The sequence below is a fragment of the Taudactylus pleione genome, unplaced genomic scaffold (assembly GCF_031769625.1).
Source record: "Taudactylus pleione unplaced genomic scaffold, aTauple2 ptg000201l, whole genome shotgun sequence".
Taxonomy (NCBI): domain Eukaryota; kingdom Metazoa; phylum Chordata; class Amphibia; order Anura; family Myobatrachidae; genus Taudactylus; species Taudactylus pleione.
Window position 1 is genome coordinate 60,126,698 of NW_028284603.1, and position 17,553 is coordinate 60,144,250.

Consider the following 17,553-nt stretch of genomic DNA (forward strand, 5'->3'; position numbering starts at 1 on the left):
CACTTAAAAATAAATGGCTCATTTCAGAGATGTTTACAGTTACAAAAGGATAAATCATCAACTGCAAAAAAAACCCAACATATGAATAGCCATGTACAGCCTAAGGAAAGAAAGGCATTTCTCACCAGGCTTCCCCTAGCTATATGCATCATTTGCACTCTTTTCTATATGTACCCAGATCTTTCAAGAATTAACACGGTCAAGAAATTTCTCTAGAAATAAAGAAATGCACATTTGCTGTCCTTGCTATGCAAATGAGCTCACTTCCAAGAAGGCACATTTCTTCTGTTTTTAAACTGTTAAAAAGAAACCCTATAAAGCTGGGACAAGCAAAATTTGAGAAAAAACTCAGTTTTGTTCCTCTTCACGCAAATCTTTAGTAAAAGGCGAAAGATTTGTGCATTCTGAAGAGAAACCAAAGCATGACCAAAATTCCACTGGTTGTCTGAGTGTCATGCCATCAGTCCTCATTTAACTGAAAGTGAGCACTAATTTCAAAGAAAGAAGAGAAGATTTCTCACCAGGCTTCCCCTGGATATATGCATCATTTGCACTGTATTCCATGTGCACCCAGAACTTTCAAGATTTAAAACTGTCAAGAAATATCTCTAGAAAAAGAAATGCACATTAGCTGTCCTTGCTATGCAAATGAGCTCACTTCCAAGATTGCACACTTCTTCTGTTTTTAAACTGATAAAAAGAAACCCCATTAAGCTGGGGCATGCAAAAATTGAGACAAAACTCAGTTTTGCTCCTCTCCACGGAAATCTTTAGTAAAAGGCGAAAGATTTGTGCGATCTGAAGAGAAACCAGAGCATGACCAAAATTCCACTGGTTGTCTGAGTGTCATGCCATCAGTCCTCATTTAACTGAAAGTGAGCACAAATTTGAAAGAAAGAAGAGCAGATTTCTCACCAGGCTTCCCCTGGATATATGCATCATTTGCACTGTATTCCGTGTGCACCCAGAAATTTCAAGAATTAAAACTGTCAAGAAATATCTCTAGAAAAGAAATGCACATTAGCTATCCTTGCTATGCAAATGAACTCACTTCCATGAAGGCACACTTCTTCTGTTTTTAAACTGATAAAAAAAAACCCATTAAGCTGGCGCATGCAAAAATTGAGACAAAACTCAGCTTTGCTCTTCTCCACAGAAATCTTTAGTAAAAGGCGAAAGATTTGTGCGTTCTGAAGAGAAACCAGAGCATGACCAAAATTCCTCTGGTTGTCTGAGTGTCATGCCATCAGTACTCATTTAACAGAAAGTGAGCACTAATTTCAAAGAAAGAAGAGAAGATTTCTCACCAGGCTTCCCCTGGATATATGCATCATTTGCAATGTATTCCGTGTGCACCCAGAACTTTCAAGAATTAAAACTGGTTAGAAATATCTCTAGAAAAAGAAATGCACATTAGCTGTCCTTGCTATGCAAATGAGCTCACTTCCAAGAAGGCACACTTCTTCTGTTATTAAACTGATAAATAGAAACCCCATTAACCTGGGGCATGCAAAAATTGAGAAAAAACTCAGTTTTGCTCCTCTCCACGGAAATCTTTAGTAAAAGGCGAAAAATTTGTGCATTCTGAAAAGAAACCAGAGCATGACCAAAATTCCTCTGGTTGTCTGAGTGTCATGCCATCAGTCCTCATTTAACAGAAAGTGAGCACAAATTTGAAAGAAAAAAGAGCAGATTTCTCACCAGGCTTCCCCTGGATATATGCATCATTTGCACTGTATTCCGTGTGCACCCAGAAATTTCAAGAATCAAAACTGTCAAGAAATATCTCAAGAAAAAGAAACGCACACTAGCTGTCCTTGCTATGCAAATGAGCTCACTTCCAAGAAGGCACACTTCTTCTGTTTTTAAACTGATAAAAAGAAACCCCATTAACGTGGGGCATGCAAAAATTGAGACAAAACTCAGTTTTGCTACTCTCCACGGAAATCTTTAATAAAAGGCGAAAGCTTTGTGCGTTCTGCAGAAAAACCAGAGCATGACCAAAATTCCTCTGGTTGTCTGAGTGTCATGCCATCAGTCCTCATTTAACTGAAAGTGAGCACAAATTTGAAAGAAAGAAGAGAAGATTTCTCACCAGGCTTCCCCTGGATATATGCATCATTTGCACTGTATTCCATGTGCACCCAGAACGTTCAAGAATTAAAACTGGCAAGAAATATTTCTAGAAAAAGAAATGCACATTAGCTGTCCTTGCTATGCAAATGAGCTCACTTCCAAGAAGGCACACTTCTTCTGTTTTTAAACTGATAAAAAGAAACCCCATTAAGCTGGGGCATGCAAGAATTGAGACAAAACTCAGTTTTGCTCCTCTCCACGGAAATCTTTAGCAAAAGGCGAAAGATTGGTGCATTCTAAAGAGAAACCAGAGCATGACCAAAATTCCTCTGGTTGTCTGAGTGTCATGCCATCAGTCCTCATTTAACAGAAAGTGAGCACAAATTTCAAAGAAAGAAGAGAAGATTTCTCACCAGGCTTCCCCTGGATATATGCATCATATGCACTGTATTCCATGTGCACCCAGAACTTTCAAGAATTAAAACTGGTTAGAAATATCTCTAGAAAAAGAAATGCACATTAGCTGTACTTGCTATGCAAATGAGCTCACTTCCAAGAAGGCACACTTCTTCTGTTATTAAACTGATAAATAGAAACCCCATTAACCTGGGGCATGCAAAAATTGAGACAAAACTCAGTTTTGCTCCTCTCCACGGAAATCTTTAGTAAAAGGCGAAAGATTTGTGCATTCTGAAAAGAAACCAGAGCATTACCAAAATTCCACTGTTTGTCGGAGTATCATGCCATCAGTCCTCATTTAACTGAAAGTGAGCACAAATTTGAAAGAAAGAAGAGCAGATTCTCACCAGGCTTCCCCTGGATATATGCATCATTTGCACTGTATTCCGTGTGCACCCAGAAATTTCAAGAATCAAAACTGTCAAGAAATATCTCTAAAAAAAGAAATGCACACTAGCTGTCCTTCCTATGCAAACGAGATCACTTCCAAGAAGGTATACTTCTTCTGTTTTTAAACTGATAAAAAGAAACCCCATTAAGCTGGGGTATGTAAAAATTGAGACAAAACTCAGCTTTGCTCCAATCCACGGAAATCTTTAGTAAAAGGCGAAAGATTTTTGCGTTCTGAAGAGAAACCAGAGCATGACCAAAAATCCACTGGTTGTCTGAGTGTCATGCCATCAGTCCTCATTTAACTGAAAGTGAGCACAAATTTGAAAAAAAGAAGAGCAGATTTCTCACCAGGCTTCCCCTGGATATATGCATCATTTGCACTGTATTCCATGTGCACCCAGAACTTTCAAGATTTAAAACTGTCAAGAAATATCTCTAGAAAAAGAAATGCACATTAGCTGTCCTTGCTATGCAAATGAGCTCACTTCCAAGAATGCACACTTCTTCTGTTTTTAAACTGATAAAAAGAAACCCCATTAAGCTGGGGCATGCAAAAATTGAGACAAAACTCAGTTTTGCTCCTCTCCACGGAAATCTTTAGTAAAAGGCGAAAGATTTGTGCGATCTGAAGAGAAACCAGAGCATGACCAAAATTCCACTGGTTGTCTGAGTGTCATGCCATCAGTCCTCATTTAACTGAAAGTGAGCACAAATTTGAAAGAAAGAAGAGCAGATTTCTCACCAGGCTTCCCCTGGATATATGCATCATTTGCACCCAGAAATTTCAAGAATTAAAACTGTCAAGAAATATCTCTAGAAAAGAAATGCACATTAGCTATCCTTGCTATGCAAATGAACTCACTTCCATGAAGGCACACTTCTTCTGTTTTTAAACTGATAAAAAAAAACCCTTTAAGTTGGGGCATGCAAAAATTGAGACAAAACTCAGCTTTGCTCTTCTCCACAGAAATCTTTAATAAAAGGCGAAAGATTTGTGCGTTCTGAAGAGAAACCAGAGCATGACCAAAATTCCTCTGGTTGTCTGAGTGTCATGCCATCAGTACTCATTTAACAGAAAGTGAGCACTAATTTCAAAGAAAGAAGAGAAGATTTCTCACCAGGCTTCCCCTGGATATATGCATCATTTGCACTGTATTCCGTGTGCACCCAGAACTTTCAAGAATTAAAACTGTCAAGAAATATCTCTAGAAAAAGAAATGCACATTAGCTGTCCTTGCTATGCAAATGAGCTCACTTCCAAGAAGGCACACTTCTTCTGTTTTTAAACTGATAAAAAGAAACCCCATTAAGCTGGGGCATGCAAAAATTGAGAAAAAACTCAGTTTTGCTCCTCTCCACGGAAATCTTTAGTAAAAGGCGAAAAATTTGTGCATTCTGAAGAGAAACCAGAGCATGACCAAAATTCCTCGGGTTGTCTGAGTGTCATGCCATCAGTCCTCATTTAACTGAAAGTGAGCACAAATTTGAAAGAAAAAAGAGCAGATTTCTCACCAGGCTTCCCCTGGATATATGCATCATTTGCACTGTATTCCGTGTGCACCCAGAAATTTCAAGAATCAAAACTGTCAAGAAATATCTCTAAAAAAAGAAATGCACACTAGCTGTCCTTCCTATGCAAACGAGTTCACTTCCAAGAAGGTATACTTCTTCTGTTTTTAAACTGATAAAAAGAAACCCCATTAAGCTCGGGTATGCAAAAATTGAGACAAAACTCAGCTTTGCTCTTCTCCACAGAAATCTTTAGTAAAAGGCGAAAGATTTGTGCGTTCTGAAGAGAAACCAGAGCATGACCAAAATTCCTCTGGTTGTCTGAGTGTCATGCCATCAGTCCTCATTTAACTGAAAGTGAGCACAAATTTGAAAGAAAGAAGAGCAGATTTCTCACCAGGCTTCCCCTGGATATATGCATCATTTGCACTGTATTCCATGTGCACCCAGAACTTTCAAGATTTAAAACTGTCAAGAAATATCTCTAGAAAAAGAAATGCACATTAGCTGTCCTTGCTATGCAAATGAGCTCACTTCCAAGATTGCACACTTCTTCTGTTTTTAAACTGATAAAAAGAAACCCCATTAAGCTGGGGCATGCAAAAATTGAGACAAAACTCAGTTTTGCTCCTCTCCACGGAAATCTTTAGTAAAAGGCGAAAGATTTGTGCGATCTGAAGAGAAACCAGAGCATGACCAAAATTCCACTGGTTGTCTGAGTGTCATGCCATCAGTCCTCATTTAACTGAAAGTGAGCACAAATTTGAAAGAAAGAAGAGCAGATTTCTCACCAGGCTTCCCCTGGATATATGCATCATTTGCACTGTATTCCGTGTGCACCCAGAAATTTCAAGAATTAAAACTGTCAAGAAATATCTCTAGAAAAGAAATGCACATTAGCTATCCTTGCTATGCAAATGAACTCACTTCCATGAAGGCACACTTCTTCTGTTTTTAAACTGATAAAAAAAACCCCATTAAGCTGGCGCATGCAAAAATTGAGACAAAACTCAGCTTTGCTCTTCTCCACAGAAATCTTTAGTAAAAGGCGAAAGATTTGTGCGTTCTGAAGAGAAACCAGAGCATGACCAAAATTCCTCTGGTTGTCTGAGTGTCATGCCATCAGTACTCATTTAACAGAAAGTGAGCACTAATTTCAAAGAAAGAAGAGAAGATTTCTCACCAGGCTTCCCCTGGATATATGCATCATTTGCACTGTATTCCGTGTGCACCCAGAACTTTCAAGAATTAAAACTGGTTAGAAATATCTCTAGAAAAAGAAATGCACATTAGCTGTCCTTGCTATGCAATGAGCTCACTTCCAAGAAGGCACACTTCTTCTGTTATTAAACTGATAAATAGAAACCCCATTAACCTGGGGCATGCAAAAATTGAGAAAAAACTCAGTTTTGCTCCTCTCCACGGAAATCTTTAGTAAAAGGCGAAAAATTTGTGCATTCTGAAGAGAAACCAGAGCATGACCAAAATTCCTCTGGTTGTCTGAGTGTCATGCCATCAGTCCTCATTTAACAGAAAGTGAGCACAAATTTGAAAGAAAAAAGAGCAGATTTCTCACCAGGCTTCCCCTGGATATATGCATCATTTGCACTGTATTCCGTGTGCACCCAGAAATTTCAAGAATCAAAACTGTCAAGAAATATCTCAAGAAAAAGAAACGCACACTAGCTGTCCTTGCTATGCAAATGAGCTCACTTCCAAGAAGGCACACTTCTTCTGTTTTTAAACTGATAAAAAGAAACCCCATTAACGTGGGGCATGCAAAAATTTAGACAAAACTCAGTTTTGCTACTCTCCACGGAAATCTTTAGTAAAAGGCGAAAGCTTTGTGCGTTCTGAAGAAAAACCAGAGCATGACCAAAATTCCTCTGGTTGTCTGAGTGTCATGCCATCAGTCCTCATTTAACTGAAAGTGAGCACAAATTTGAAAGAAAGAAGAGAAGATTTCTCACCAGGCTTCCCCTGGATATATGCATCATTTGCACTGTATTCCATGTGCACCCAGAACGTTCAAGAATTAAAACTGGCAAGAAATATTTCTAGAAAAAGAAATGCACATTAGCTGTCCTTGCTATGCAAATGAGCTCACTTCCAAGAAGGCACACTTCTTCTGTTTTTAAACTGATAAAAAGAAACCCCATTAAGCTGGGGCATGCAAAAATTGAGACAAAACTCAGTTTTGCTCCTCTCCACGGAAATCTTTAGCAAAAGGCGAAAGATTGGTGCATTCTAAAGAGAAACCAGAGCATGACCAAAATTCCTCTGGTTGTCTGAGTGTCATGCCATCAGTCCTCATTTAACAGAAAGTGAGCACAAATTTCAAAGAAAGAAGAGAAGATTTCTCACCAGGCTTCCCCTGGATATATGCATCATATGCACTGTATTCCATGTGCACCCAGAACTTTCAAGAATTAAAACTGGTTAGAAATATCTCTAGAAAAAGAAATGCACATTAGCTGTACTTGCTATGCAAATGAGCTCACTTCCAAGAAGGCACACTTCTTCTGTTATTAAACTGATAAATAGAAACCCCATTAACCTGGGGCATGCAAAAATTGAGACAAAACTCAGCTTTGCTCCAATCCACGGAAATCTTTAGTAAAAGGCGAAAGATTTGTGCGTTCTGAAGAGAAACCAGAGCATGACCAAAATTCCACTGGTTGTCTGAGTGTCATGCCATCAGTCCTCATTTAACTGAAAGTGAGCACAAATTTGAAAGAAAGAAGAGCAGATTTCTCACCAGGCTTCCCCTGGATATATGCATCATTTGCACTGTATTCCATGTGCACCCAGAACTTTCAAGATTTAAAACTGTCAAGAAATATCTCTAGAAAAAGAAATGCACATTAGCTGTCCTTGCTATGCAAATGAGCTCACTTCCAAGAATGCACACTTCTTCTGTTTTTAAACTGATAAAAAAAAAACCCATTAAGCTGGGGCATGCAAAAATTGAGACAAAACTCAGTTTTGCTCCTCTCCACGGAAATCTTTAGTAAAAGGCGAAAGATTTGTGCGATCTGAAGAGAAACCAGAGCATGACCAAAATTCCACTGGTTGTCTGAGTGTCATGCCATCAGTCCTCATTTAACTGAAAGTGAGCACAAATTTGAAAGAAAGAAGAGCAGATTTCTCACCAGGCTTCCCCTGGATATATGCATCATTTGCACTGTATTCCATGTGCACCCAGAAATTTCAAGAATTAAAACTGTCAAGAAATATCTCTAGAAAAGAAATGCACATTAGCTATCCTTGCTATGCAAATGAACTCACTTCCATGAAGGCACACTTCTTCTGTTTTTAAACTGATAAAAAAAACCCATTAAGTTGGGGCATGCAAAAATTGAGATAAAACTCAGCTTTGCTCTTCTCCACAGAAATCTTTAATAAAAGGCGAAAGATTTGTGCGTTCTGAAGAGAAACCAGAGCATGACCAAAATTCCTCTGGTTGTCTGAGTGTCATGCCATCAGTACTCATTTAACAGAAAGTGAGCACTAATTTCAAAGAAAGAAGAGAAGATTTCTCACCAGGCTTCCCCTGGATATATGCATCATTTGCACTGTATTCCGTGTGCACCCAGAACTTTCAAGAATTAAAACTGTCAAGAAATATCTCTAGAAAAAGAAATGCACATTAGCTGTCCTTGCTATGCAAATGAGCTCACTTCCAAGAAGGCACACTTCTTCTGTTTTTAAACTGATAAAAAGAAACCCCATTAAGCTGGGGCATGCAAAAATTGAGAAAAAACTCAGTTTTGCTCCTCTCCACGGAAATCTTTAGTAAAAGGCGAAAAATTTGTGCATTCTGAAGAGAAACCAGAGCATGACCAAAATTCCTCGGGTTGTCTGAGTGTCATGCCATCAGTCCTCATTTAACTGAAAGTGAGCACAAATTTGAAAGAAAAAAGAGCAGATTTCTCACCAGGCTTCCCCTGGATATATGCATCATTTGCACTGTATTCCGTGTGCACCCAGAAATTTCAAGAATCAAAACTGTCAAGAAATATCTCTAAAAAAAGAAATGCACACTAGCTGTCCTTCCTATGCAAACGAGTTCACTTCCAAGAAGGTATACTTCTTCTGTTTTTAAACTGATAAAAAGAAACCCCATTAAGCTCGGGTATGCAAAAATTGAGACAAAACTCAGCTTTGCTCTTCTCCACAGAAATCTTTAGTAAAAGGCAAAAGATTTGTGCGTTCTGAAGAGAAACCAGAGCATGACCAAAATTCCTCTGGTTGTCTGAGTGTCATGCCATCAGTCCTCATTTAACTGAAAGTGAGCACAAAGTTGAAAGAAAGAAGAGCAGATTTCTCACCAGGCTTCCCCTGGATATATGCATCATTTGCACTGTATTCCATGTGCACCCAGAACTTTCAAGATTTAAAACTGTCAAGAAATATCTCTAGAAAAAGAAATGCACATTAGCTGTCCTTGCTATGCAAATGAGCTCACTTCCAAGATTGCACACTTCTTCTGTTTTTAAACTGATAAAAAGAAACCCCATTAAGCTGGGGCATGCAAAAATTGAGACAAAACTCAGTTTTGCTCCTCTCCACGGAAATCTTTAGTAAAAGGCGAAAGATTTGTGCGATCTGAAGAGAAACCAGAGCATGACCAAAATTCCACTGGTTGTCTGAGTGTCATGCCATCAGTCCTCATTTAACTGAAAGTGAGCACAAATTTGAAAGAAAGAAGAGCAGATTTCTCACCAGGCTTCCCCTGGATATATGCATCATTTGCACTGTATTCCGTGTGCACCCAGAAATTTCAAGAATTAAAACTGTCAAGAAATATCTCTAGAAAAGAAATGCACATTAGCTATCCTTGCTATGCAAATGAACTCACTTCCATGAAGGCACACTTCTTCTGTTTTTAAACTGATAAAAAAAAACCCATTAAGCTGGGGCATGCAAAAATTGAGACAAAACTCAGCTTTGCTCTTCTCCACAGAAATCTTTAGTAAAAGGCGAAAGATTTGTGCATTCTGAAGAGAAACCAGAGCATGACCAAAATTCCTCTGGTTGTCTGAGTGTCATGCCATCAGTACTCATTTAACAGAAAGTGAGCACTAATTTCAAAGAAAGAAGAGAAGATTTCTCACCAGGCTTCCCCTGGATATATGCATCATTTGCACTGTATTCCGTGTGCACCCAGAACTTTCAAGAATTAAAACTGGTTAGAAATATCTCTAGAAAAAGAAATGCACATTAGCTGTCCTTGCTATGCAAATGAGCTCACTTCCAAGAAGGCACACTTCTTCTGTTATTAAACTGATAAATAGAAACCCCATTAACCTGGGGCATGCAAAAATTGAGAAAAAACTCAGTTTTGCTCCTCTCCACGGAAATCTTTAGTAAAAGGCGAAAAATTTGTGCATTCTGAAGAGAAACCAGAGCATGACCAAAATTCCTCTGGTTGTCTGAGTGTCATGCCATCAGTCCTCATTTAACAGAAAGTGAGCACAAATTTGAAAGAAAAAAGAGCAGATTTCTCACCAGGCTTCCCCTGGATATATGCATCATTTGCACTGTATTCCGTGTGCACCCAGAAATTTCAAGAATCAAAACTGTCAAGAAATATCTCAAGAAAAAGAAACGCACACTAGCTGTCCTTGCTATGCAAATGAGCTCACTTCCAAGAAGGCACACTTCTTCTGTTTTTAAACTGATAAAAAGAAACCCCATTAACGTGGGGCATGCAAAAATTTAGACAAAACTCAGTTTTGCTACTCTCCACGGAAATCTTTAGTAAAAGGCGAAAGCTTTGTGCGTTCTGAAGAAAAACCAGAGCATGACCAAAATTCCTCTGGTTGTCTGAGTGTCATGCCATCAGTCCTCATTTAACTGAAAGTGAGCACAAATTTGAAAGAAAGAAGAGAAGATTTCTCACCAGGCTTCCCCTGGATATATGCATCATTTGCACTGTATTCCATGTGCACCCAGAACGTTCAAGATTTAAAACTGTCAAGAAATATCTCTAGAAAAAGAAATGCACATTAGCTGTCCTTGCTATGCAAATGAGCTCACTTCCAAGATTGCACACTTCTTCTGTTTTTAAACTGATAAAAAGAAACCCCATTAAGCTGGGGCATGCAAAAATTGAGACAAAACTCAGTTTTGCTCCTCTCCACGGAAATCTTTAGTAAAAGGCGAAAGATTTGTGCGATCTGAAGAGAAACCAGAGCATGACCAAAATTCCACTGGTTGTCTGAGTGTCATGCCATCAGTCCTCATTTAACTGAAAGTGAGCACAAATTTGAAAGAAAGAAGAGCAGATTTCTCACCAGGCTTCCCCTGGATATATGCATCATTTGCACTGTATTCCGTGTGCACCCAGAAATTTCAAGAATTAAAACTGTCAAGAAATATCTCTAGAAAAGAAATGCACATTAGCTATCCTTGCTATGCAAATGAACTCACTTCCATGAAGGCACACTTCTTCTGTTTTTAAACTGATAAAAAAAACCCCATTAAGCTGGGGCATGCAAAAATTGAGACAAAACTCAGCTTTGCTCTTCTCCACAGAAATCTTTAGTAAAAGGCGAAAGATTTGTGCATTCTGAAGAGAAACCAGAGCATGACCAAAATTCCTCTGGTTGTCTGAGTGTCATGCCATCAGTACTCATTTAACAGAAAGTGAGCACTAATTTCAAAGAAAGAAGAGAAGATTTCTCACCAGGCTTCCCCTGGATATATGCATCATTTGCACTGTATTCCGTGTGCACCCAGAACTTTCAAGAATTAAAACTGGTTAGAAATATCTCTAGAAAAAGAAATGCACATTAGCTGTCCTTGCTATGCAAATGAGCTCACTTCCAAGAAGGCACACTTCTTCTGTTATTAAACTGATAAATAGAAACCCCATTAACCTGGGGCATGCAAAAATTGAGAAAAAACTCAGTTTTGCTCCTCTCCACGGAAATCTTTAGTAAAAGGCGAAAAATTTGTGCATTCTGAAGAGAAACCAGAGCATGACCAAAATTCCTCTGGTTGTCTGAGTGTCATGCCATCAGTCCTCATTTAACAGAAAGTGAGCACAAATTTGAAAGAAAAAAGAGCAGATTTCTCACCAGGCTTCCCCTGGATATATGCATCATTTGCACTGTATTCCGTGTGCACCCAGAAATTTCAAGAATCAAAACTGTCAAGAAATATCTCAAGAAAAAGAAACGCACACTAGCTGTCCTTGCTATGCAAATGAGCTCACTTCCAAGAAGGCACACTTCTTCTGTTTTTAAACTGATAAAAAGAAACCCCATTAACGTGGGGCATGCAAAAATTTAGACAAAACTCAGTTTTGCTACTCTCCACGGAAATCTTTAGTAAAAGGCGAAAGCTTTGTGCGTTCTGAAGAAAAACCAGAGCATGACCAAAATTCCTCTGGTTGTCTGAGTGTCATGCCATCAGTCCTCATTTAACTGAAAGTGAGCACAAATTTGAAAGAAAGAAGAGAAGATTTCTCACCAGGCTTCCCCTGGATATATGCATCATTTGCACTGTATTCCATGTGCACCCAGAACGTTCAAGAATTAAAACTGGCAAGAAATATTTCTAGAAAAAGAAATGCACATTAGCTGTCCTTGCTATGCAAATGAGCTCACTTCCAAGAAGGCACACTTCTTCTGTTTTTAAACTGATAAAAAGAAACCCCATTAAGCTGGGGCATGCAAAAATTGAGACAAAACTCAGTTTTGCTCCTCTCCACGGAAATCTTTAGCAAAAGGCGAAAGATTGGTGCATTCTAAAGAGAAACCAGAGCATGACCAAAATTCCTCTGGTTGTCTGAGTGTCATGCCATCAGTCCTCATTTAACAGAAAGTGAGCACAAATTTCAAAGAAAGAAGAGAAGATTTCTCACCAGGCTTCCCCTGGATATATGCATCATATGCACTGTATTCCATGTGCACCCAGAACTTTCAAGAATTAAAACTGGTTAGAAATATCTCTAGAAAAAGAAATGCACATTAGCTGTACTTGCTATGCAAATGAGCTCACTTCCAAGAAGGCACACTTCTTCTGTTATTAAACTGATAAATAGAAACCCCATTAACCTGGGGCATGCAAAAATTGAGACAAAACTCAGTTTTGCTCCTCTCCACGGAAATCTTTAGTAAAAGGCGAAAGATTTGTGCATTCTGAAAAGAAACCAGAGCATGACCAAAATTCCACTGTTTGTCGGAGTATCATGCCATCAGTCCTCATTTAACTGAAAGTGAGCACAAATTTGAAAGAAAGAAGAGCAGATTCTCACCAGGCTTCCCCTGGATATATGCATCATTTGCACTGTATTCCGTGTGCACCCAGAAATTTCAAGAATCAAAACTGTCAAGAAATATCTCTAAAAAAAGAAATGCACACTAGCTGTCCTTCCTATGCAAACGAGATCACTTCCAAGAAGGTATACTTCTTCTGTTTTTAAACTGATAAAAAGAAACCCCATTAAGCTGGGGTATGTAAAAATTGAGACAAAACTCAGCTTTGCTCCAATCCACGGAAATCTTTAGTAAAAGGCGAAAGATTTGTGCGTTCTGAAGAGAAACCAGAGCATGACCAAAATTCCACTGGTTGTCTGAGTGTCATGCCATCAGTCCTCATTTAACTGAAAGTGAGCACAAATTTGAAAGAAAGAAGAGCAGATTTCTCACCAGGCTTCCCCTGGATATATGCATCATTTGCACTGTATTCCATGTGCACCCAGAACTTTCAAGATTTAAAACTGTCAAGAAATATCTCTAGAAAAAGAAATGCACATTAGCTGTCCTTGCTATGCAAATGAGCTCACTTCCAAGAATGCACACTTCTTCTGTTTTTAAACTGATAAAAAGAAACCCCATTAAGCTGGGGCATGCAAAAATTGAGACAAAACTCAGTTTTGCTCCTCTCCACGGAAATCTTTAGTAAAAGGCGAAAGATTTGTGCGATCTGAAGAGAAACCAGAGCATGACCAAAATTCCACTGGTTGTCTGAGTGTCATGCCATCAGTCCTCATTTAACTGAAAGTGAGCACAAATTTGAAAGAAAGAAGAGCAGATTTCTCACCAGGCTTCCCCTGGATATATGCATCATTTGCACTGTATTCCGTGTGCACCCAGAAATTTCAAGAATTACAACTGTCAAGAAATATCTCTAGAAAAGAAATGCACATTAGCTATCCTTGCTATGCAAATGAACTCACTTCCATGAAGGCACACTTCTTCTGTTTTTAAACTGATAAAAAAAAACCCATTAAGTTGGGGCATGCAAAAATTGAGACAAAACTCAGCTTTGCTCTTCTCCACAGAAATCTTTAATAAAAGGCGAAAGATTTGTGCGTTCTGAAGAGAAACCAGAGCATGACCAAAATTCCTCTGGTTGTCTGAGTGTCATGCCATCAGTACTCATTTAACAGAAAGTGAGCACTAATTTCAAAGAAAGAAGAGAAGATTTCTCACCAGGCTTCCCCTGGATATATGCATCATTTGCACTGTATTCCGTGTGCACCCAGAACTTTCAAGAATTAAAACTGTCAAGAAATATCTCTAGAAAAAGAAATGCACATTAGCTGTCCTTGCTATGCAAATGAGCTCACTTCCAAGAAGGCACACTTCTTCTGTTTTTAAACTGATAAAAAGAAACCACAATAAGCTGGGGCATGCAAAAATTGAGAAAAAACTCAGTTTTGCTCCTCTCCACGGAAATCTTTAGTAAAAGGCGAAAAATTTGTGCATTCTGAAGAGAAACCAGAGCATGACCAAAATTCCTCGGGTTGTCTGAGTGTGATGCCATCAGTCCTCATTTAACTGAAAGTGAGCACAAATTTGAAAGAAAAAAGAGCAGATTTCTCACCAGGCTTCCCCTGGATATATGCATCATTTGCACTGTATTCCGTGTGCACCCAGAAATTTCAAGAATCAAAACTGTCAAGAAATATCTCTAAAAAAAGAAATGCACACTAGCTGTCCTTCCTATGCAAACGAGTTCACTTCCAAGAAGGTATACTTCTTCTGTTTTTAAACTGATAAAAAGAAACCCCATTAAGCTCGGGTATGCAAAAATTGAGACAAAACTCAGCTTTGCTCTTCTCCACAGAAATCTTTAGTAAAAGGCAAAAGATTTGTGCGTTCTGAAGAGAAACCAGAGCATGACCAAAATTCCTCTGGTTGTCTGAGTGTCATGCCATCAGTCCTCATTTAACTGAAAGTGAGCACAAATTTGAAAGAAAGAAGAGCAGATTTCTCACCAGGCTTCCCCTGGATATATGCATCATTTGCACTGTATTCCATGTGCACCCAGAACTTTCAAGATTTAAAACTGTCAAGAAATATCTCTAGAAAAAGAAATGCACATTAGCTGTCCTTGCTATGCAAATGAGCTCACTTCCAAGAATGCACACTTCTTCTGTTTTTAAACTGATAAAAAGAAACCCCATTAAGCTGGGGCATGCAAAAATTGAGACAAAACTCAGTTTTGCTCCTCTCCACGGAAATCTTTAGTAAAAGGCGAAAGATTTGTGCGATCTGAAGAGAAACCAGAGCATGACCAAAATTCCACTGGTTGTCTGAGTGTCATGCCATCAGTCCTCATTTAACTGAAAGTGAGCACAAATTTGAAAGAAAGAAGAGCAGATTTCTCACCAGGCTTCCCCTGGATATATGCATCATTTGCACTGTATTCCGTGTGCACCCAGAAATTTCAAGAATTAAAACTGTCAAGAAATATCTCTAGAAAAGAAATGCACATTAGCTATCCTTGCTATGCAAATGAACTCACTTCCATGAAGGCACACTTCTTCTGTTTTTAAACTGATAAAAAAAACCCCATTAAGCTGGCGCATGCAAAAATTGAGACAAAACTCAGCTTTGCTCTTCTCCACAGAAATCTTTAGTAAAAGGCGAAAGATTTGTGCGTTCTGAAGAGAAACCAGAGCATGACCAAAATTCCTCTGGTTGTCTGAGTGTCATGCCATCAGTACTCATTTAACAGAAAGTGAGCACTAATTTCAAAGAAAGAAGAGAAGATTTCTCACCAGGCTTCCCCTGGATATATGCATCATTTGCAATGTATTCCGTGTGCACCCAGAACTTTCAAGAATTAAAACTGGTTAGAAATATCTCTAGAAAAAGAAATGCACATTAGCTGTCCTTGCTATGCAAATGAGCTCACTTCCAAGAAGGCACACTTCTTCTGTTATTAAACTGATAAATAGAAACCCCATTAACCTGGGGCATGCAAAAATTGAGAAAAAACTCAGTTTTGCTCCTCTCCACGGAAATCTTTAGTAAAAGGCGAAAAATTTGTGCATTCTGAAGAGAAACCAGAGCATGACCAAAATTCCTCTGGTTGTCTGAGTGTCATGCCATCAGTCCTCATTTAACAGAAAGTGAGCACAAATTTGAAAGAAAAAAGAGCAGATTTCTCACCAGGCTTCCCCTGGATATATGCATCATTTGCACTGTATTCCGTGTGCACCCAGAAATTTCAAGAATCAAAACTGTCAAGAAATATCTCAAGAAAAAGAAACGCACACTAGCTGTCCTTGCTATGCAAATGAGCTCACTTCCAAGAAGGCACACTTCTTCTGTTTTTAAACTGATAAAAAGAAACCCCATTAACGTGGGGCATGCAAAAATTGAGACAAAACTCAGTTTTGCTACTCTCCACGGAAATCTTTAGTAAAAGGCGAAAGCTTTGTGCGTTCTGCAGAAAAACCAGAGCATGACCAAAATTCCTCTGGTTGTCTGAGTGTCATGCCATCAGTCCTCATTTAACTGAAAGTGAGCACAAATTTGAAAGAAAGAAGAGAAGATTTCTCACCAGGCTTCCCCTGGATATATGCATCATTTGCACTGTATTCCATGTGCACCCAGAACGTTCAAGAATTAAAACTGGCAAGAAATATTTCTAGAAAAAGAAATGCACATTAGCTGTCCTTGCTATGCAAATGAGCTCACTTCCAAGAAGACACACTTCTTCTGTTTTTAAACTGATAAAAAGAAACCCCATTAAGCTGGGGCATGCAAAAATTGAGACAAAACTCAGTTTTGCTCCTCTCCACGGAAATCTTTAGCAAAAGGCGAAAGATTGGTGCATTCTAAAGAGAAACCAGAGCATGACCAAAATTCCTCTGGTTGTCTGAGTGTCATGCCATCAGTCCTCATTTAACAGAAAGTGAGCACAAATTTCAAAGAAAGAAGAGAAGATTTCTCACCAGGCTTCCCCTGGATATATGCATCATATGCACTGTATTCCATGTGCACCCAGAACTTTCAAGAATTAAAACTGGTTAGAAATATCTCTAGAAAAAGAAATGCACATTAGCTGTACTTGCTATGCAAATGAGCTCACTTCCAAGAAGGCACACTTCTTCTGTTATTAAACTGATAAATAGAAACCCCATTAACCTGGGGCATGCAAAAATTGAGACAAAACTCAGTTTTGCTCCTCTCCACGGAAATCTTTAGTAAAAGGCGAAAGATTTGTGCATTCTGAAAAGAAACCAGAGCATTACCAAAATTCCACTGTTTGTCGGAGTATCATGCCATCAGTCCTCATTTATCTGAAAGTGAGCACAAATTTGAAAGAAAGAAGAGCAGATTCTCACCAGGCTTCCCCTGGATATATGCATCATTTGCACTGTATTCCGTGTGCACCCAGAAATTTCAAAAATCAAAACTGTCAAGAAATATCTCTAAAAAAAGAAATGCACACTAGCTGTCCTTCCTATGCAAACGAGATCACTTCCAAGAAGGTATACTTCTTCTGTTTTTAAACTGATAAAAAGAAACCCCATTAAGCTGGGGTATGTAAAAATTGAGACAAAACTCAGCTTTGCTCCAATCCACGGAAATCTTTAGTAAAAGGCGAAAGATTTGTGCGTTCTGAAGAGAAACCAGAGCATGACCAAAATTCCACTGGTTGTCTGAGTCTCATGCCATCAGTCCTCATTTAACTGAAAGTGAGCACAAATTTGAAAGAAAGAAGAGCAGATTTCTCACCAGGCTTCCCCTGGATATATGCATCATTTGCACTGTATTCCATGTGCACCCAGAACTTTCAAGATTTAAAACTGTCAAGAAATATCTCTAGAAAAAGAAATGCACATTAGCTGTCCTTGCTATGCAA

At 38.8% G+C, this 17,553-nt stretch overlaps 44 non-coding genes across 44 annotated transcripts; all 44 read right to left on the reverse strand.

Moving 5' to 3' along the window:
* Positions 1-307: 307 nt before the first annotated feature.
* On the reverse strand, positions 308-424 carry LOC148518440 (U5 spliceosomal RNA). The gene has a single exon (XR_015879200.1). It is a non-coding gene; the product is annotated as a U5 spliceosomal RNA (small nuclear RNA).
* A 278-nt stretch (positions 425-702) lies between these two features.
* LOC148518441 (U5 spliceosomal RNA) lies at positions 703-818 on the reverse strand. Its single transcript, XR_015879008.1, has one exon. It is a non-coding gene; the product is annotated as a U5 spliceosomal RNA (small nuclear RNA).
* Positions 819-1,093: 275 nt separating this feature from the next.
* Positions 1,094-1,210, reverse strand: LOC148518442 (U5 spliceosomal RNA). Its single transcript, XR_015879202.1, has one exon. It is a non-coding gene; the product is annotated as a U5 spliceosomal RNA (small nuclear RNA).
* Positions 1,211-1,488: 278 nt separating this feature from the next.
* On the reverse strand, positions 1,489-1,604 carry LOC148518443 (U5 spliceosomal RNA). The gene has a single exon (XR_015879108.1). It is a non-coding gene; the product is annotated as a U5 spliceosomal RNA (small nuclear RNA).
* Positions 1,605-1,882: 278 nt separating this feature from the next.
* LOC148518444 (U5 spliceosomal RNA) lies at positions 1,883-1,998 on the reverse strand. The gene has a single exon (XR_015879206.1). It is a non-coding gene; the product is annotated as a U5 spliceosomal RNA (small nuclear RNA).
* A 278-nt stretch (positions 1,999-2,276) lies between these two features.
* On the reverse strand, positions 2,277-2,392 carry LOC148518445 (U5 spliceosomal RNA). The gene has a single exon (XR_015879201.1). It is a non-coding gene; the product is annotated as a U5 spliceosomal RNA (small nuclear RNA).
* A 278-nt stretch (positions 2,393-2,670) lies between these two features.
* LOC148518446 (U5 spliceosomal RNA) lies at positions 2,671-2,786 on the reverse strand. The gene has a single exon (XR_015879085.1). It is a non-coding gene; the product is annotated as a U5 spliceosomal RNA (small nuclear RNA).
* Positions 2,787-3,063: 277 nt separating this feature from the next.
* Positions 3,064-3,179, reverse strand: LOC148518447 (U5 spliceosomal RNA). Its single transcript, XR_015879158.1, has one exon. It is a non-coding gene; the product is annotated as a U5 spliceosomal RNA (small nuclear RNA).
* Positions 3,180-3,457: 278 nt separating this feature from the next.
* LOC148518448 (U5 spliceosomal RNA) lies at positions 3,458-3,573 on the reverse strand. Its single transcript, XR_015879009.1, has one exon. It is a non-coding gene; the product is annotated as a U5 spliceosomal RNA (small nuclear RNA).
* A 260-nt stretch (positions 3,574-3,833) lies between these two features.
* On the reverse strand, positions 3,834-3,949 carry LOC148518449 (U5 spliceosomal RNA). Its single transcript, XR_015879207.1, has one exon. It is a non-coding gene; the product is annotated as a U5 spliceosomal RNA (small nuclear RNA).
* Positions 3,950-4,227: 278 nt separating this feature from the next.
* Positions 4,228-4,343, reverse strand: LOC148518450 (U5 spliceosomal RNA). The gene has a single exon (XR_015879051.1). It is a non-coding gene; the product is annotated as a U5 spliceosomal RNA (small nuclear RNA).
* A 278-nt stretch (positions 4,344-4,621) lies between these two features.
* On the reverse strand, positions 4,622-4,737 carry LOC148518451 (U5 spliceosomal RNA). The gene has a single exon (XR_015879175.1). It is a non-coding gene; the product is annotated as a U5 spliceosomal RNA (small nuclear RNA).
* A 278-nt stretch (positions 4,738-5,015) lies between these two features.
* On the reverse strand, positions 5,016-5,131 carry LOC148518452 (U5 spliceosomal RNA). The gene has a single exon (XR_015879010.1). It is a non-coding gene; the product is annotated as a U5 spliceosomal RNA (small nuclear RNA).
* A 276-nt stretch (positions 5,132-5,407) lies between these two features.
* On the reverse strand, positions 5,408-5,523 carry LOC148518453 (U5 spliceosomal RNA). Its single transcript, XR_015879194.1, has one exon. It is a non-coding gene; the product is annotated as a U5 spliceosomal RNA (small nuclear RNA).
* Positions 5,524-5,800: 277 nt separating this feature from the next.
* On the reverse strand, positions 5,801-5,916 carry LOC148518454 (U5 spliceosomal RNA). The gene has a single exon (XR_015879069.1). It is a non-coding gene; the product is annotated as a U5 spliceosomal RNA (small nuclear RNA).
* Positions 5,917-6,194: 278 nt separating this feature from the next.
* On the reverse strand, positions 6,195-6,310 carry LOC148518455 (U5 spliceosomal RNA). Its single transcript, XR_015879162.1, has one exon. It is a non-coding gene; the product is annotated as a U5 spliceosomal RNA (small nuclear RNA).
* A 278-nt stretch (positions 6,311-6,588) lies between these two features.
* On the reverse strand, positions 6,589-6,704 carry LOC148518456 (U5 spliceosomal RNA). Its single transcript, XR_015879183.1, has one exon. It is a non-coding gene; the product is annotated as a U5 spliceosomal RNA (small nuclear RNA).
* A 278-nt stretch (positions 6,705-6,982) lies between these two features.
* LOC148518457 (U5 spliceosomal RNA) lies at positions 6,983-7,098 on the reverse strand. The gene has a single exon (XR_015879148.1). It is a non-coding gene; the product is annotated as a U5 spliceosomal RNA (small nuclear RNA).
* A 278-nt stretch (positions 7,099-7,376) lies between these two features.
* On the reverse strand, positions 7,377-7,492 carry LOC148518458 (U5 spliceosomal RNA). Its single transcript, XR_015879057.1, has one exon. It is a non-coding gene; the product is annotated as a U5 spliceosomal RNA (small nuclear RNA).
* A 275-nt stretch (positions 7,493-7,767) lies between these two features.
* On the reverse strand, positions 7,768-7,883 carry LOC148518459 (U5 spliceosomal RNA). The gene has a single exon (XR_015879198.1). It is a non-coding gene; the product is annotated as a U5 spliceosomal RNA (small nuclear RNA).
* Positions 7,884-8,161: 278 nt separating this feature from the next.
* LOC148518460 (U5 spliceosomal RNA) lies at positions 8,162-8,277 on the reverse strand. The gene has a single exon (XR_015879052.1). It is a non-coding gene; the product is annotated as a U5 spliceosomal RNA (small nuclear RNA).
* Positions 8,278-8,555: 278 nt separating this feature from the next.
* On the reverse strand, positions 8,556-8,671 carry LOC148518461 (U5 spliceosomal RNA). Its single transcript, XR_015879180.1, has one exon. It is a non-coding gene; the product is annotated as a U5 spliceosomal RNA (small nuclear RNA).
* Positions 8,672-8,949: 278 nt separating this feature from the next.
* On the reverse strand, positions 8,950-9,065 carry LOC148518462 (U5 spliceosomal RNA). The gene has a single exon (XR_015879011.1). It is a non-coding gene; the product is annotated as a U5 spliceosomal RNA (small nuclear RNA).
* Positions 9,066-9,341: 276 nt separating this feature from the next.
* On the reverse strand, positions 9,342-9,457 carry LOC148518463 (U5 spliceosomal RNA). The gene has a single exon (XR_015879199.1). It is a non-coding gene; the product is annotated as a U5 spliceosomal RNA (small nuclear RNA).
* Positions 9,458-9,735: 278 nt separating this feature from the next.
* On the reverse strand, positions 9,736-9,851 carry LOC148518464 (U5 spliceosomal RNA). Its single transcript, XR_015879070.1, has one exon. It is a non-coding gene; the product is annotated as a U5 spliceosomal RNA (small nuclear RNA).
* A 278-nt stretch (positions 9,852-10,129) lies between these two features.
* LOC148518465 (U5 spliceosomal RNA) lies at positions 10,130-10,245 on the reverse strand. Its single transcript, XR_015879163.1, has one exon. It is a non-coding gene; the product is annotated as a U5 spliceosomal RNA (small nuclear RNA).
* Positions 10,246-10,523: 278 nt separating this feature from the next.
* LOC148518466 (U5 spliceosomal RNA) lies at positions 10,524-10,639 on the reverse strand. Its single transcript, XR_015879012.1, has one exon. It is a non-coding gene; the product is annotated as a U5 spliceosomal RNA (small nuclear RNA).
* Positions 10,640-10,915: 276 nt separating this feature from the next.
* Positions 10,916-11,031, reverse strand: LOC148518467 (U5 spliceosomal RNA). The gene has a single exon (XR_015879174.1). It is a non-coding gene; the product is annotated as a U5 spliceosomal RNA (small nuclear RNA).
* A 278-nt stretch (positions 11,032-11,309) lies between these two features.
* Positions 11,310-11,425, reverse strand: LOC148518468 (U5 spliceosomal RNA). Its single transcript, XR_015879071.1, has one exon. It is a non-coding gene; the product is annotated as a U5 spliceosomal RNA (small nuclear RNA).
* A 278-nt stretch (positions 11,426-11,703) lies between these two features.
* On the reverse strand, positions 11,704-11,819 carry LOC148518469 (U5 spliceosomal RNA). Its single transcript, XR_015879164.1, has one exon. It is a non-coding gene; the product is annotated as a U5 spliceosomal RNA (small nuclear RNA).
* Positions 11,820-12,097: 278 nt separating this feature from the next.
* LOC148518470 (U5 spliceosomal RNA) lies at positions 12,098-12,213 on the reverse strand. The gene has a single exon (XR_015879184.1). It is a non-coding gene; the product is annotated as a U5 spliceosomal RNA (small nuclear RNA).
* A 278-nt stretch (positions 12,214-12,491) lies between these two features.
* On the reverse strand, positions 12,492-12,607 carry LOC148518471 (U5 spliceosomal RNA). The gene has a single exon (XR_015879086.1). It is a non-coding gene; the product is annotated as a U5 spliceosomal RNA (small nuclear RNA).
* Positions 12,608-12,884: 277 nt separating this feature from the next.
* On the reverse strand, positions 12,885-13,000 carry LOC148518472 (U5 spliceosomal RNA). The gene has a single exon (XR_015879136.1). It is a non-coding gene; the product is annotated as a U5 spliceosomal RNA (small nuclear RNA).
* A 278-nt stretch (positions 13,001-13,278) lies between these two features.
* On the reverse strand, positions 13,279-13,394 carry LOC148518473 (U5 spliceosomal RNA). The gene has a single exon (XR_015879013.1). It is a non-coding gene; the product is annotated as a U5 spliceosomal RNA (small nuclear RNA).
* A 276-nt stretch (positions 13,395-13,670) lies between these two features.
* Positions 13,671-13,786, reverse strand: LOC148518474 (U5 spliceosomal RNA). The gene has a single exon (XR_015879204.1). It is a non-coding gene; the product is annotated as a U5 spliceosomal RNA (small nuclear RNA).
* Positions 13,787-14,064: 278 nt separating this feature from the next.
* On the reverse strand, positions 14,065-14,180 carry LOC148518475 (U5 spliceosomal RNA). The gene has a single exon (XR_015879113.1). It is a non-coding gene; the product is annotated as a U5 spliceosomal RNA (small nuclear RNA).
* Positions 14,181-14,458: 278 nt separating this feature from the next.
* Positions 14,459-14,574, reverse strand: LOC148518476 (U5 spliceosomal RNA). The gene has a single exon (XR_015879181.1). It is a non-coding gene; the product is annotated as a U5 spliceosomal RNA (small nuclear RNA).
* A 278-nt stretch (positions 14,575-14,852) lies between these two features.
* Positions 14,853-14,968, reverse strand: LOC148518477 (U5 spliceosomal RNA). The gene has a single exon (XR_015879014.1). It is a non-coding gene; the product is annotated as a U5 spliceosomal RNA (small nuclear RNA).
* A 276-nt stretch (positions 14,969-15,244) lies between these two features.
* On the reverse strand, positions 15,245-15,360 carry LOC148518478 (U5 spliceosomal RNA). The gene has a single exon (XR_015879195.1). It is a non-coding gene; the product is annotated as a U5 spliceosomal RNA (small nuclear RNA).
* A 278-nt stretch (positions 15,361-15,638) lies between these two features.
* Positions 15,639-15,754, reverse strand: LOC148518479 (U5 spliceosomal RNA). The gene has a single exon (XR_015879072.1). It is a non-coding gene; the product is annotated as a U5 spliceosomal RNA (small nuclear RNA).
* Positions 15,755-16,032: 278 nt separating this feature from the next.
* On the reverse strand, positions 16,033-16,148 carry LOC148518480 (U5 spliceosomal RNA). The gene has a single exon (XR_015879186.1). It is a non-coding gene; the product is annotated as a U5 spliceosomal RNA (small nuclear RNA).
* A 278-nt stretch (positions 16,149-16,426) lies between these two features.
* On the reverse strand, positions 16,427-16,542 carry LOC148518481 (U5 spliceosomal RNA). Its single transcript, XR_015879185.1, has one exon. It is a non-coding gene; the product is annotated as a U5 spliceosomal RNA (small nuclear RNA).
* A 278-nt stretch (positions 16,543-16,820) lies between these two features.
* Positions 16,821-16,936, reverse strand: LOC148518482 (U5 spliceosomal RNA). Its single transcript, XR_015879087.1, has one exon. It is a non-coding gene; the product is annotated as a U5 spliceosomal RNA (small nuclear RNA).
* A 277-nt stretch (positions 16,937-17,213) lies between these two features.
* On the reverse strand, positions 17,214-17,329 carry LOC148518483 (U5 spliceosomal RNA). The gene has a single exon (XR_015879137.1). It is a non-coding gene; the product is annotated as a U5 spliceosomal RNA (small nuclear RNA).
* Between the last annotated feature and the right edge of the window lie 224 nt (positions 17,330-17,553).